The sequence below is a fragment of the Carettochelys insculpta genome, chromosome 6 (assembly GCF_033958435.1).
Source record: "Carettochelys insculpta isolate YL-2023 chromosome 6, ASM3395843v1, whole genome shotgun sequence".
NCBI classification, from domain to species: Eukaryota; Metazoa; Chordata; order Testudines; family Carettochelyidae; genus Carettochelys; species Carettochelys insculpta.
Genome location: NC_134142.1, coordinates 37861896 through 37875603, shown reverse-complemented (window position 1 = coordinate 37875603; position 13708 = coordinate 37861896). Strand labels below are relative to the sequence as shown.

At 49.5% G+C, this 13708-nt stretch overlaps 1 non-coding gene across 1 annotated transcript; it reads left to right on the top strand.

The window, feature by feature from the left end:
* The first annotated feature begins 4073 nt into the window (after positions 1 to 4073).
* TRNAG-ACC (transfer RNA glycine (anticodon ACC)) lies at positions 4074 to 4144 on the top strand. The gene has a single exon. It is a non-coding gene; the product is annotated as a tRNA-Gly (tRNA).
* Positions 4145 to 13708: the final 9564 nt, after the last annotated feature.

The window sequence follows — 13708 nt, the reverse complement described above, 5'->3', positions numbered from 1 at the left end:
TTTGGATTCCCTTTTATGTGAAATTTATCAGTTTCTTCACTTTCCAAGGGTATGCTATTATGAGGCCACAAAGTTGCATAGTTTCCTTTTATCCTGTTTGTCTTATTTATTTATAACTCCAGTCATACCATGTAGGCACTCTGACCTAAAGGTGGCTGGAAACTTTTCAATAAAAGAATTCCTTTTTCTTTTTTCTTCAGAAAATGCTGAATCATTGCAACCAAAACTTTTCATGAAAATGTATTGGTTTTGACTAAGCTTTAGACTGTAGGGTTTCTTAAGTCTGGGGTGAAATCTCTAGTAGAAACCAGAGCAGGAGAGAGAAAGCCTGCCACACATTAAAAATTAAGCACATGTCACCTAAGAATAGGGCCCTATTATGCTAAGTGCTATATAAACACAGAGGTCTTAGAAGTCCCTGCCTCAAACTGTGTACTATGTAAATAGACAAGACAGACACTGGATTGGGGAAATGGTCGATTACATAAGCAGAGTGAACAATGGGATGCTAACCTTAGGCATGGCAGATCCATGACTTTTTTGGGTGCATGTTTGTGGTTAGATGGAAGATGATCAGTTGATAAGAAAAGAATAGAGGAGTAGGAGACAGGCCAGGGCACTGGAGAATAGGGTAAAGGGGCAGGTGTGGAGTGAAGCTGAGATGAACAGTTTGAAAGGGAGGAAGATGGTTTGAGCACAAAGCAAAGTCCAGCCATCACTGTAAATAGTTCTCTGAATATTGAGAGGTCTAACTGTCCCTGCTGTGATTGTATCAAGTCTTTTTAAAGAGGAGTCAGGCTCATCAACTGATCTGGATTTGAACTTGGTAACATTTAGTGATCCCAGCTGTGAAAGTGTCAAGACAGACTACACAGAGGGTGGAATGGAATTTAGTGAGGCAACAGGCTCAAGAAAGAGGAATACCCTTGCTCTGTGATATGCCCAGGTGTGGTGTGGCTGGTCAGATTAGGCTTCTGTGGGAAGCTAGAGATGGGAATTGGAAGAAGTAAGGTAGTCCCAGAGTCACCATGCAGGGGAAGCAGTGGGGAAACCAGATGGGAAGGAGGGTCTCTGGAGATAGAGTTCTGATTTCAGTCTAATTGGCTAAACAGATTTCAATCTATCAGTAAGTAGATTGGATAGCCCAAAGTTAAATGGAGATACTACTGGAGAGGCATTGGAAATTCAGTAGGTGAAACCATGCCCTAGCATGAAGTTAAGAGTACATCTGTGCTTATTATACGTAAATGGTTCATTCAGTTAATGTGTTTACAAATTGTGAAGAGAATTTTTACTAATCTGTATGTCATTCAAAATTAGCCAATACATGTGTGAACAAATTTTAGCCAATGAATTGTTCACAGACTATAGCACCTCTTCTTTCAGTTATTTGATGTTCCGGATGGCTGGGAACCTAAGTCAAATGGTATTGTTCTGTTTCCTGATTGGATAATCTAACTTTTCCAAACTATTTTCACTGAAGACAATTTGACATATAGTCTCAAAACAAAATTCCCTCAAGATCACATGAATCTTAACTAAGGCACAAGTATCAGAGAGATAGCCATGTTAGTCTGTATGTTCAAAAACAAGAAGTCCTGTGGCACCATACAGACTAACAGATATTTTGGAGCATAACCTTTCATGGGCAAAGACCCACTTCATCAGATTATGGCACAGTCACTGCAAGATGAAGCTGTTTTCTGGTTCAGTTTGGAAAGTCTTTTTGTGTGTGTGCCCACTGGTTGAGATATATATAACAAGGCACACAAGTGTCATGATGTTGCCTGCTTCTCTATTTCATTAGAGGGGCTCAGTCACAAACGCACATACACAGAACTGAGAAAAAGCACAACAAAACCTGATGAAAAGCCTAGTCACCTGTCACAGTGAAAGGCTCTCAAAATGTAATTCCACTCATACAAAAAAAATGGCAGTTTACAACTTCACTGTGGAGAAATAAACTTGTCCTTTCTTACACCTGTTGCCAGGGATGAGTAGAATTAGCAGCTGTTGAGGCTGGAGTCCAGAATACATACTGATTGCACACTGAAGACAGCTTTAATGGGGAGGCAGGGAGAGAAGAAAGGAAATTAAAGAATTACAGAATAAATAAACAAAGAGATGAATTGCACGGGCCAGTTAAATACATAGCACAGAATCTTTACCTTTCCCAACTCTTCCTTAATGCAAATGCTCTGTCATATAGGCTTTGGGAACATTACACTACTTCCTTGACCTTAACTACCAGTTTAATACATTTTAAATATTTGGTGGGGAGGATGAGTAAGCAGACTAGAAATTATTTCCAGGCAAAGCTTTTCGTTCAGATGCTTTTCTTCTCATTCCTTTTTTCCACAGCTCCACCCACCTGTCCCACCACACACACACACACACACACTCTCTCTCTCTCTCTTTCACTCAGTCACTCTTTGCTGAGCCTGCAGAAAAAGGAGCAGCAGTAGATTTATAACACACTTAATTCTTAGGCAAGTGGGATCAATATTCAGAATGCAGGACCAGCCCTAGCCTGGTAACCATAAGCCTCCCATATATCATTGGGGACCTCAGGGAAACTCGCAAGTCACTTGACTATCCTCTCCCACCAGGAAGTGTTCCTCCCCATTGGTTGTTTCAGATTAGTTGGAAGCATCCTGTGACTCTGCTGATCTAGTCTTTTATTGTGGCTCAGTTCTTATGAGGGATGAAGCAGCTGTGGATGCTGGTTGCTGTGTGAATCCTGGCTGTGCCTCTTTCCCTTCAGCTGGATGGCTGGTGTGATTGGCCACACTCATCACGGTAAAGGAATGTTGCCAGCTCTCACAGTTTTTGTGGAGTGAACTCCTTCTGCCATGTAATTAAACAAGGATCTGATATTCCTTTGTATGTGTGTGTGTAGAAAAGCTAGTTTGTGTTTGTGTGTGTGTGTGTTTGTGTAGAAAAGCTAGATTGTAGTCCTCATGGATGAGGAAAAAATCTCAAAAATGTGAACCTTAAAGGGAATAAAAAAAACCAGAAGTTATTTTGAGTTCTTAAAATACTCAAAAAGTTATTTTTAATAAATAATTTTACTGTAACATTGTTGAATGCTGGATTTGAGACAGACAAGGTGGCTGATGTAAGGCTCATGGCTAGTTGTTATTGTTGCCATTATTATTATTATTTATAATTCTTATATAAACTGACCACACAATGCTTTTTCAGCCCAATGACACACAAACAGCTCCTTTTTGCAGACAAGTCCTTTTCTGTCCTTTGACTACAGTCCTCCTTCAAGTGTCTATCCAAGTTTTTGTCTTTATGTGAGGGGCTAAGACAATCCTGTCTCTTTGGCCCCCAAATCTTTAACTCCATCACTATTTCTAGACAGCACAGTAGCATGCACATATGTCTTATCTCAGATGTTTGCCCAAGGACCAGGAGGGCTGACAGACTTGCCCTTGGGCAGTGGGGGAAGGGGTGGAGCCTTGGGCAAAAGGAGTGGGGATGGGCCAGCCCATCAGCTTTCAGAGCCATTCAGACCACACCACACCCCTCGGTGCTGCCGGAATCTAGTGGCAATTTAATGACCTGGGATTCCAGCCATCACTGAAGGCACAGTAGTCATGGCAACAGGGAGCTCCAGACCCTTTTGAATCACTAAGCCCAAGATCAGTTGCCTTCTGTGCTTTTCCCCCATATCTGTTGGCAGGACTGCCTGGGGCACTAGACCATGAAGCTTCTTCTATCTTAAGTGAAAACTGCCCCTGCTTCACCTTTCCTTATGACCAGCTTCTGTGATTTTGTCCATCTGCTTCCTGCTAGCCCTTCCTCTGAGTCCTGTTTAGGGTGTCTGTAAACAAGCTCCATGGCCTATTCTCCAGCTCCCTTTCAATAAGGTAGCCACACCAGTATTGGCCGATATCCCTGTTTTGGAGGGATCTTCACCAACAAGCTACAGCTGCTGGAGTTCTTTTTCCAGGTTTCCCCCATATTAAGCAAATGGGAGCTCTTTTACAGCCTGGCCACTTTTCCTAGGAAGCTTTGCTATAGCGTGTAGTCAAGCTATAGCATGTAAGAAGCTCTCACTGCAGACATTGGTGGTTCAGTGGTAGAATTCTCATCTACCATGTGCGAGGCCTGGGTTTGAGTCCCAGCCAATGCAGTAGCCTTTCATTTAATGATTTCTTTGTTTCGGTCTTCACTGAGAAATCTGAAGGAATGCCTGACATAGATAATGCTAGTGAAAAAGGGGTAGGCTTAGAAGTTGAAATAAGAAAAGAACAAATTAAAATTTACTTAGAAAAATTAGATGTCTGCAAATCACCAGGGCCTGATGAAATGCATCCTAGAATCCTCAAGGAGCTGATAGAAGAGGTATCTGAGCCTTTGGCAATCATTTTTGGTAAATCATGGGAGACGGGAGAGATTCCAGAAGACTGGAAAAGGGCAAATATAGTACCCATTTATAAAAAGGGGAACAAGAATAACCTGGGAAACTACAGGCCAGTCAGCTTAACTTCTGTGCCAGGAAAGATAATGGAGCAGGTAATTAAAGAAATCATCTGCAAACATTTGGAAGGTGGTAAGGTGCTAGGGAACAGCCAGCATGGTTTTGTTAAAAACAAATCATGTCAAACCAATCTCATAGCTTTCTTTGATAGAATAACGAGTCTTGTGGATAAGGGAGAAGCGGTGGATGTGGTATATCTAGACTTCAGTAAAGCATTTGACATGGTCTCACATAACATACTTATCAATAAACTATGCAAATACAACTTAGATGGGGCTACTATAAGGTGGGTGAACAACTGGCTGGATAACCGTACCCAGAGAGTAGTTATTAATGGTTTTCCATCTGGCTGGAAAGTATAACTAGTGGGGTTCTGCAGGGGTCTGTTTTAGGACCAGTTCTGTTCAATATCTTCATTAACTATTTAGATATTGACATAGAAAGTACACTTTTTAAGTTTGCAGATGATACCAAGCTGGGAGGGGTTGCAACTTCTTTGGAGGATAGGGTCATAATTCAAAAGGATCTGGATAAACTGGAGAAATGGGCTGAGGTAAACAGGATGAAGTTTAATAAGGACAAATGCAAAGTGCTCCACTTAGGAAGAAACAATCAGTGTCACACATACAGAATGGGAAAGGACTGCCTAGGAATGAGTACAGCAGAAAGGGATCTGGGGGTTATAGTGGACCACAAGCTAAATATGAGTCAACAGTGTGATGCTGTTGCGAAAAAGGCAAAAATGATTCTAGGATGCATTAACAGGTGTGTTGTGAACAAGACACGGGAAGTCATTCTCCTGCTCTACTCTGCACTGGTTAGGCCTCAGCTGGAGTATTGTGTCCAGTTCTGGGCACCGCAGTTCAGGAAGGATGTGGAGAAATTGGAGAGGGTCCAGAGGAGAGCAACGAGAATGATCAAAGGTCTAGAGAACATGACCTATGCAGAAAGGCTGAAAGAATTGGGCTTGTTTAGTTTGGAAAAGAGAAGATTGAGGGGGGACATGATAGCAGTTTTCAGGTATTTAAAAGGGTGTCATAAGGCAGAGGGAGGGAACTTGTTCTTCCTTGCCTCTGAGGATAGAACAAGAGGCAATGGACTGAAGTTGCAGCAGGGGAGGTTCAGGTTGGACATTAGGAAAAAGTTCCTAACTGTCAGGGTGATCAAACACTGGAACGAATTGCCGAGGGAGGTGGTAGAATCTCCATCACTGGAGCTATTTAAGAAGGGGTTAGATAGATGGCTTTCAGGGATGGTCTAGAAAGTGCTTGGTCCTGCCATGAGGGCAGGGGGCTGGACCCAATGGCCTCTCGAGGTCCCTTTCAGTCCTACTCTTCTCTGATTCTCTGATTCTATGTAATCTAGGAGGACTGCGGTCACAGGCGAGGGGTCCTCGTCCTGTGACAGAACCATTTTGTAGACACTTCTGGATGAGTAGAAAGACTTTAGCCGTGTCTACACGTGCACGCTGCTTCGAAATAGCGGCACTAACTTCGAAATAGCGCCCATCATGGCTACACGTGTCGGGCGCTATTTTGAAGTTAACTTTGACGTTAGGCAGCGAGACGTTGAAGCCGCTATCCTCATCAGGAGATAGGAATAGTGCCCTACTTCGACGTTCAACGTCGAAGTAGGGACCGTGTAGTCGTTGCGCGTCCCACAACGTCGAAATTGGGGGTCCTCCATGGTGGCCATCAGCTGACGGGCTGAGAGACGCTCTCTCCAGCCCCTCAGCTCAATGGTGGCTGCATGGAGCGGCCCCTTAAAGGTCCCCTCCCCCTCCCTTCCTGTGCAGGAAGCTGAGGGAACGTGCAGGCGGCAGCCTAGACACGCGGCCAGCCTGCACGTCCCTCAGCCACCCAGAACAGGGCCAGAACCTGCCATGGCTGCCCGGAAGCCCCCCCAGCGCCCCCAGGGGACCCCCCCTCAAGGGGAGCCAGAGCAGCCAGGCCAACCAGCCCGGCAGCCAGGCTGGGAAGCGGCAGCGGGGCCCCTCCTGGACGGCGGCTGAGCTGTGGGACCTGCTGGGGCTCTAGAGCGAGGAGGAGGTGCTCCAGGTAATGGGGAGCAAGAGGTGGAATGCGGATGCGTTCGCTCGGCTGGCCAGGGGCCTGGCCGCCCGGGGTCACCCTGCCCGCACTCTTGACCATGTCAGGAGTAAGATTAAGGAGCTGCAGTAGGGTTACGCCCGGGCCTGGGATGCGGCCAGCCGATCTGGGGCCGCCCCCGTCACTTGCCCCTTTTACAGGGAGCTCAGGGACATCCTGGGCCCCCGGCAAACCTCCTCCTCTCTGGCCACCCTTGATACCTCGGCCGACGAGCCCCAGCAGGCCCTGCAGCCGGAGTCCGCCCCGGAGATAAGCTCCGCACCCCAGGGGCCCCCCCTGGAGCCCACCCCTGGGCCATCGCGGCAGGAGGAGGAGGAGGAGGAGGAGGAGGGGGGCTCCTCCTCTGCAGAGTCCGGGCTGCAGATCCTCCTCCCGCCCTCCCGGAGCAGCAGCCGGGCGTCTGCCCCCCAGGGATCTCTGGACCGTGGGAGTGGACCGACAGGTATGTACCCCCCTCTGGTGTACACCCCTGGGCTTGAGGGGCGGGGGTAATAGATATGTGCCCAGGGCCCCCCACATGCCCACATGGCCATGGCCCCAAGGACAGCAGGGCCATGTCCCTCACAGCAGTGCATCAGTCCCTGCCCCCCCAACCCCAGCACGACAGTGCCATGCCCCATCCCCGGGGCAGGGGGGAGCGGAACCTCGAGGGTCCCCCAGGAGGAGGGGGTGGGACACCCCGCAGCAGCAGCATGTGATGGAGTGGGGGGAGTGCAAAAGGGAGACTCAGGCTAGATATGAGCAACAAGCTGAATAGCTCCCAGGGGCAAAGGATGATCCTGGGGCTACAGCTGGCAGGTGACATCTCTTCCCTGAACAAAGAGGAGGGAGGAGCCGAGCTGGCTTTGAATCAGGGCAGGGGCCGCAGGTAGAGGCTAGAGGAAGGGAGAGCTGGAAGGTAGCCAGCCTGAGGAGGGGGAAAGCCACACCCCAGAGGGGCACCCCTTGGGGTCTTCTCACCAGGACAGGTTGGAAGGACTGTCTCTGACTGCTGTGCTGTCACTCCCGAGAGAAACCGGGCATCTGTGGCCTAAGAAACCTCTCCTGTCAGACCCTGTGGAGTGAAGTGAGAGTCATTCCCGCCAGGGGACGGGGTGCAGTGCAGGGGGACCCCTGAACCCCATCCATCCCAGTAGCATCTCCCGGGGACGGGGATGGGGAACCTGCAGCACAGGGGTGGGGGGACAAGGGTCACGGCTTGGGGCCCACACTAACGCCTGTCTCCATTCTTCTTCCCCCCCTCCTCCTGTGTTCCGCAGCTGCACCATCGGAAGGACAGGAAGAGAGCGCCGGCGAGGCATCAGTGGTCCCGGAATCCCCTCCGGTGCCATTGCTCCAGGCAAGCCCCTCGGCGGAGGACCGACCGGCCCCATGGCGGGCTAGACGGCGGACCCTGCAACAGCACCTGACGGCGACGGACCCCCAGCTACTGGCCATCCATCGTCAGCAGCTGGCGGTCGCGGAACAGCGCCTGTGGGTGGACCAACGCTGCCTGGACCTGCAGGAGCGGGTGCTGGCCTGGCGCCAAGAGGCATGGGGGACCTACATGGAGACATTCAATCGTCTTGTGGACTACCTGGCCCCCCATGCCGCGCCGGCTGCCGCAGCTCCCGCCCTGCCTGCTCCACCCGCCGCACCACCTGCTGCTCCGCACGTCACCGTCCCGTCTGCCGTCGCCCCGCCACCCACCACCGAGGGACGGACCGCCGAGGGACACCTGGGGCCAGCTGAGACTCGCTGGTCATATCTTCTGGTCCGCCCGGCCCCCAGCCAGCCCCGGACAGGGCTGCGGCCGAGGCAGGGCTCCCGGCCGCCCACTCCCAGTGCCGGACTTTAGGGGCGTGGGGCCCAGGATGTGGCCCCCGCCCCTTGCATATAGTTATATGTCAGAAAAGAGGATTGTTATTGACCCATTTTATTTATATTTGTGGCCCCTCTTTGCCCCGTCCCCCCCCATGTAAATAGTTCTCCCCTTCCTTATCATCCCTGGTTTTCTTTTTATTAACCAACATATCCGTTATGTGCAATCTTTTTTATTATTGTTTTATTTGTACAGAATACTTTTGTTAGAAGAGGTCTTGTATATAGTTTGTTCTTGTTTTAATTGTAGTTAAAAAAAAAAAGTTCTGAAAGAAAAAACAGTTTAAGTTCAGCCACAAGTGTGTGCTGTCATTTGTCCAGGAAAAGTGGGGGGGGGTGGTTGGATGCTCCGTGGTGTGGGCGTAGGGGCAGGGAGTGTTGTGGAGGAAGGGGTGGGCAGTGGGGGGCCTGGCAGAGTTCACCCCGCGGCCTCATCATCGAAGTGGGCCCACAGTGCCTCCCGGACCCGGGTCCCTTCGGGGTCCACCTGGCGACAGGGGGCAGCGGGTGGCTGCAGGTCGGCCCTGCCGGCCTCCACAGCCCAGCCCTGAAAAAAGGCCTCCCCCTTGCTCTCCACCAAATTGTGCAGGGCGCAGCAGGCACCCACAATCTGGGGGATGTTGTTTGGGCCCGCATCCAGGCGGGTGAGGGGACATCTCCAGTGTCCTTTCAGGTAGCCAAATGTACGCTCCACCACCTGGCGTGCGTGGTTCAGGCGCTGGTTGAAGTGCTCCTGGCTGGCGGAGAGATGGCCCGTGTACGGGTACATGAGCCAGGGCCGGAGGGGGTATGCCGCATCTGCGATGACGCAGAGGGGCATGGTGGTGTCCCCCACAGGGATCTCCCGCTCGGGGATGTAGGTCCCCACCTCCAGCTGGCGGCACAGGCCCGAGTTCCGGAAAACCCGGGCGTTGTGTGTGCTGCCAGGCCAGCCCACATAAATGTCCTGGAAACGTCCCCGGCTGTCCACCAAGGCCTGGAGGACCACAGAATGGTAGCCCTTGCGATTGATGTAGCGTCCTCCACTGTGCTGCGGGGCGCGGGTGGGGATGTGAGTCCCATCCAGAGCCCCAAAGCAACTGGGGAAGCCCAGCGTGGCAAAGGCTGCGATAGTGGCATCTGGGTCCCCCAGCCTCACAAGCCTGTGCAGGAGCATGGCGTTGATCGCACGCACAACCTGCAGGGAAAGCACATGGGAGAGCACCAATGAGGGGTGAGCAGGGTGTGCGTGGCCCTGCCCTGCCCTGCCCTCCCCCGCCCTGCCCTGCCCTGCCCTGCTCTCCCCCGCCCTGCCCTGCCCTGCCCTCCTCTGCCCGGACCCCCCTCCCCTGCCCTGCCCTCCCCCCGTGGGTCCTCTTACCTCCATGAGGACAGCCCCGACGGTGGCCTTGCCGACACCAAACTGCTGTCCCATGGATCGGTAGCTGTCTGGAGTGGCCAGCTTCCAGACAGCGATGCCGACCCGTTTCTCCACAGACAGGGCACGCCGCATGGCAGTTTCCTGGTGCCTGAGTGCAGGGGTGAGCCACTGGCACAGCTCTATAAATGTCTGCCGGCTCATCTTGAAGTTCCTGAGCCAGCGGTCATCATCCCACTCCTCAAGCACCAGCCACTCCCACCAGTCGGTGCTGGTGGGGTAGCTCCACAGGCGGCGGCGTTTGAGGCGGGGTGCTGCAGGTTTGGGGGTTAAGACCTGCTGCCCTGGGGGCAGCTCCTCCTCTGGTGTGGCAAGGAGGTGCTCAGCTGCCTCCCTCATGGCATGGATCACAGCGAGCCCTGCTCCTGCTGGGAGGGCTGGGTGGACCTCTGGCTGCTGCTGCTGCTGCTGCTGCTCCTGCTGGGGGTCCATGCCTGCGTTGCCCGGGGTCTGTGTGCCTATGGCTCCTCAGACCACGTGCTGTGCAGGCTGAGTGTGTCTGGGAGGGGCCCTTTAAGGGAGCGGCTAGCTGTTGACCCAGAAGCGCTAGTCCGCCCTGTGACCCTGTCTGCAGCTGTGCCTAGCATCCCTATTTCGATGTATGCTACTTTGGCGTGTAGACGTTCCCTCGCTGCGCCTATTTCGATGTGGTGCTGCGCAACGTCGAAGTTGAATGTTGATGTTGCCAGCCCTGGAGGACGTGTAGACGTTTTTCATCGAAATAGCCTATTTCGATGTCTCCAAATCGAAATAAGCTACTTTGATGTAGGCTTCACGTGTAGACGTAGCTTTTCTCTGACAAACCAGACTGAGCTCATGCAAGGGAACTATGCTCACCCAGTTTGCTCAGATAATGATTGTACATAGCATTTTGTGTCTTCAATGTACTTCATGGGCATGAATTAATTCAAAAGACCTCAAACTGTTGTGTGGGTGACAGGTGAGATCACTTCCTGGTGGTTAGCTGAGAACTAGCTGGTCCCATACCTGGATCTTCATCCTGATTGCTCGTGCTAAATTTCATCAAAGAGTCAAAAAGCACATCTCTTGGTTTCCTTGAGATGAATTTCATGTCCCTGATATGCAATGTATCTTCAAAACCAAAGAGAAGGTGAGCCACATGCCCCAGGGAGCTCATAATTTAAAGGCTGACAAAGAGCAGCAGAATATAGGAGGAAGTGTGTGGGGGGAACATATTGGCAGTTATGTTAGTAAATGTACATTATTAAATGAAGGACATGCAAATTACACCCGGGTTACTGAAGTGGGGCATTGATACTAAGCTTCCATATGTGGCTAATCAGAGATGGGTCTTCAGGTGGAACTAATAGGGTTTCCATTTAACTTGCTTAGATTTTGCTTTTTCTTGCTAGGGCTTGTTTAACCATTTCAAAATCCAAATTGCAGCAAGGAACGCTAAAAAAAAGGACATCTTTTTATATTTTTGCCTCCAGAAAAAATGTTCCTGGTGTTTGACAGACTCTCCTATTTATTTTAGGATTTTATTCCATGGCTACTGGGAATGGGAGAAGGTGGTCCATGTGATCATGAAAGGGTATACAGTACAATCCCTTATAGTGAGATTTCAGGATAGATTCTCACAGGCCTAATGTTAAGCTTTCTTACTTTGAGAATATACCCCAAAATCTTACTGTAGAGACTGTATTGCACACCATCTCCTTTCCCTTTCCTGATTGCATTGAATACTTTCTCTCCAAAATGTGTTTGAAATTGTTTGAGAACAACTGTGCTAATCTTGCAAGCACCTTTGCAAGAAAAGCATTTTAATAGGGTTCAGTTCTGAAAGGTGGTTGCTAAAAGGCATGAAAGGCTCCAGACCAAGACAAGAGAGAAAAAATACTAACCAGTACCTCTTCCCAGCCCCCGCCCGTGCGCCCCCCCCGCAATGTGGTAAGGGAAAGAGAAGGAGAGACTGACGGAAGACATACATAGATTTTCCATTTCCTGGTCTCAGGAAGGAGTGAAGACCCCCTCCAGTCTGAACCTCTCCCTTCCCACCCAGATTCCTATCCCTTGAGGCTGGAGGGAAGAAAAGTTGTGGACTGAGCCATTTATTGACAGCTCTCGTCTTCTGTGATGCCATTGGTGAGAGACTAATCCAATCCTTGATCTTCAGAGCCAACCACAGATGTCACATAAAAATCTACCAGTTGCTGGTGTAGTACATTTTTATTGCATCCTACACATTTCCGGTAATGCTTTGACACGTTGACTCTCAAGGCATTTGAAAACCAGTGCTATGGTCTGCTGACAGGACAATTAATCCTGAACTAGAATTTCCAGATCACTAGAGATATGCTGCATGACTTCAAGTTGGCCTTTAAGAGGTCTTTAGAGCACTTATATTGACCACCAACAGTGCTTTCCATGAGCAAGCTGGCGATAGCCCATCTTTGATAGCTATGTATCATCCATCCTCAAAGCATGATGAATCCAGCAAAACTGTTCTGTTCATAAGCATTATTTCCAAACCTATGACACTGCACAGTTTAAGAATCTCCATGTTTGGAATTTTGCCCTGCCTATTCATGTGGGCAATCTTCCTCAGACAGCACATATGGAACTAATCAAGTTTCAAAACATGGGGGTGATATGTTGTACATAACACTGAACCACACTGGAGGATATTCAGGACAACTGTCTGATAAACTGCTACCTTGCCATGGAGCTTAACACTATGGTCATTCCACAGGCATTTTGTCAGTCTTCTGAATGCAATGCTGGCTTTGGCTAATCAAGTAGACACATCATCATCCACATTTATGTGGAACTTGTCAACAGCCTTAAGGAAGATACCAGTAGCAGTGATCACTGGAGTGCTGGTCTCTTTCCAAACAGACTGAGGCATAACCTCTGTCTTCCTGAGGTTCACTGTGACTCCAAAATAGTGAGCAGAAGTAATAAAGAGATCAAAAATCTCCTATGTATACTTGACTTGGAGCCAACAATGCACATTCATTAGCAAACAAAAGGTCATGGATAGTTGTGGTAAACACTTTGGTGCAAGCCTGCAGTCTCAGAAATTTGAAAATACTGCGCTGTGTTTGGAACTGAATAGGTTTTCCTGATGAGCTGTCCTTGAAAGAGACTAGCAACATCACTGAAAAGTAGATGCTGAACAGCAGAGGAGCAAGGACACGTCCTTGCTTTGTACTATTTAATATTTCAAAAGATGCTCAGTATCTCTGATGTTAAGGATGTGCCACAGCTATCAAGAAATGACTGAAAAAATATTGATAAAAATTTCAGGATGTCCAATTTGCCCAGATACATTCCAGAGCCTATTTCTTTTCATCATGTCAACCACCTTGGTCAAGTTGATGAAAGTCATATAGAGGTCCTGATGTTGCTCTCTACATTTCTCTTGGATCTGCCTGGCTATGAGTATCATATTAGCAGTGCCTCAATTGATATGAAATCCCCACTGGCTTTTAGGAATGATGCCTTTTTTGAACACATAGTAAAAGCAGGTTGTACAGGATGTGGGCCAGGATTTTAACAGCTATAGGCTACGTCTACACGTGAAGCCAACATCGAAATAGCTTATTTCGATGTAGAAACTTCGATGAATAACGTCTACACGTCCTCCAGGGCTGGCAACGTCGACGTTCAACTTCGACGTTGCGCGGCACCACATCGAAATAGGCGCTGCGAGGGTACGTCTACACGCCAAAGTAGCACACATCGAAATAAGGGTGCCAGGCACAGCTGCAGACAGGGTCACAGGGTGGACTCAACAGGAAGCTGCTCCCTTAAAGGGCCCCTCCCAGACACAGTTGCACTAAACAACACAAGATACACAGAGACGAC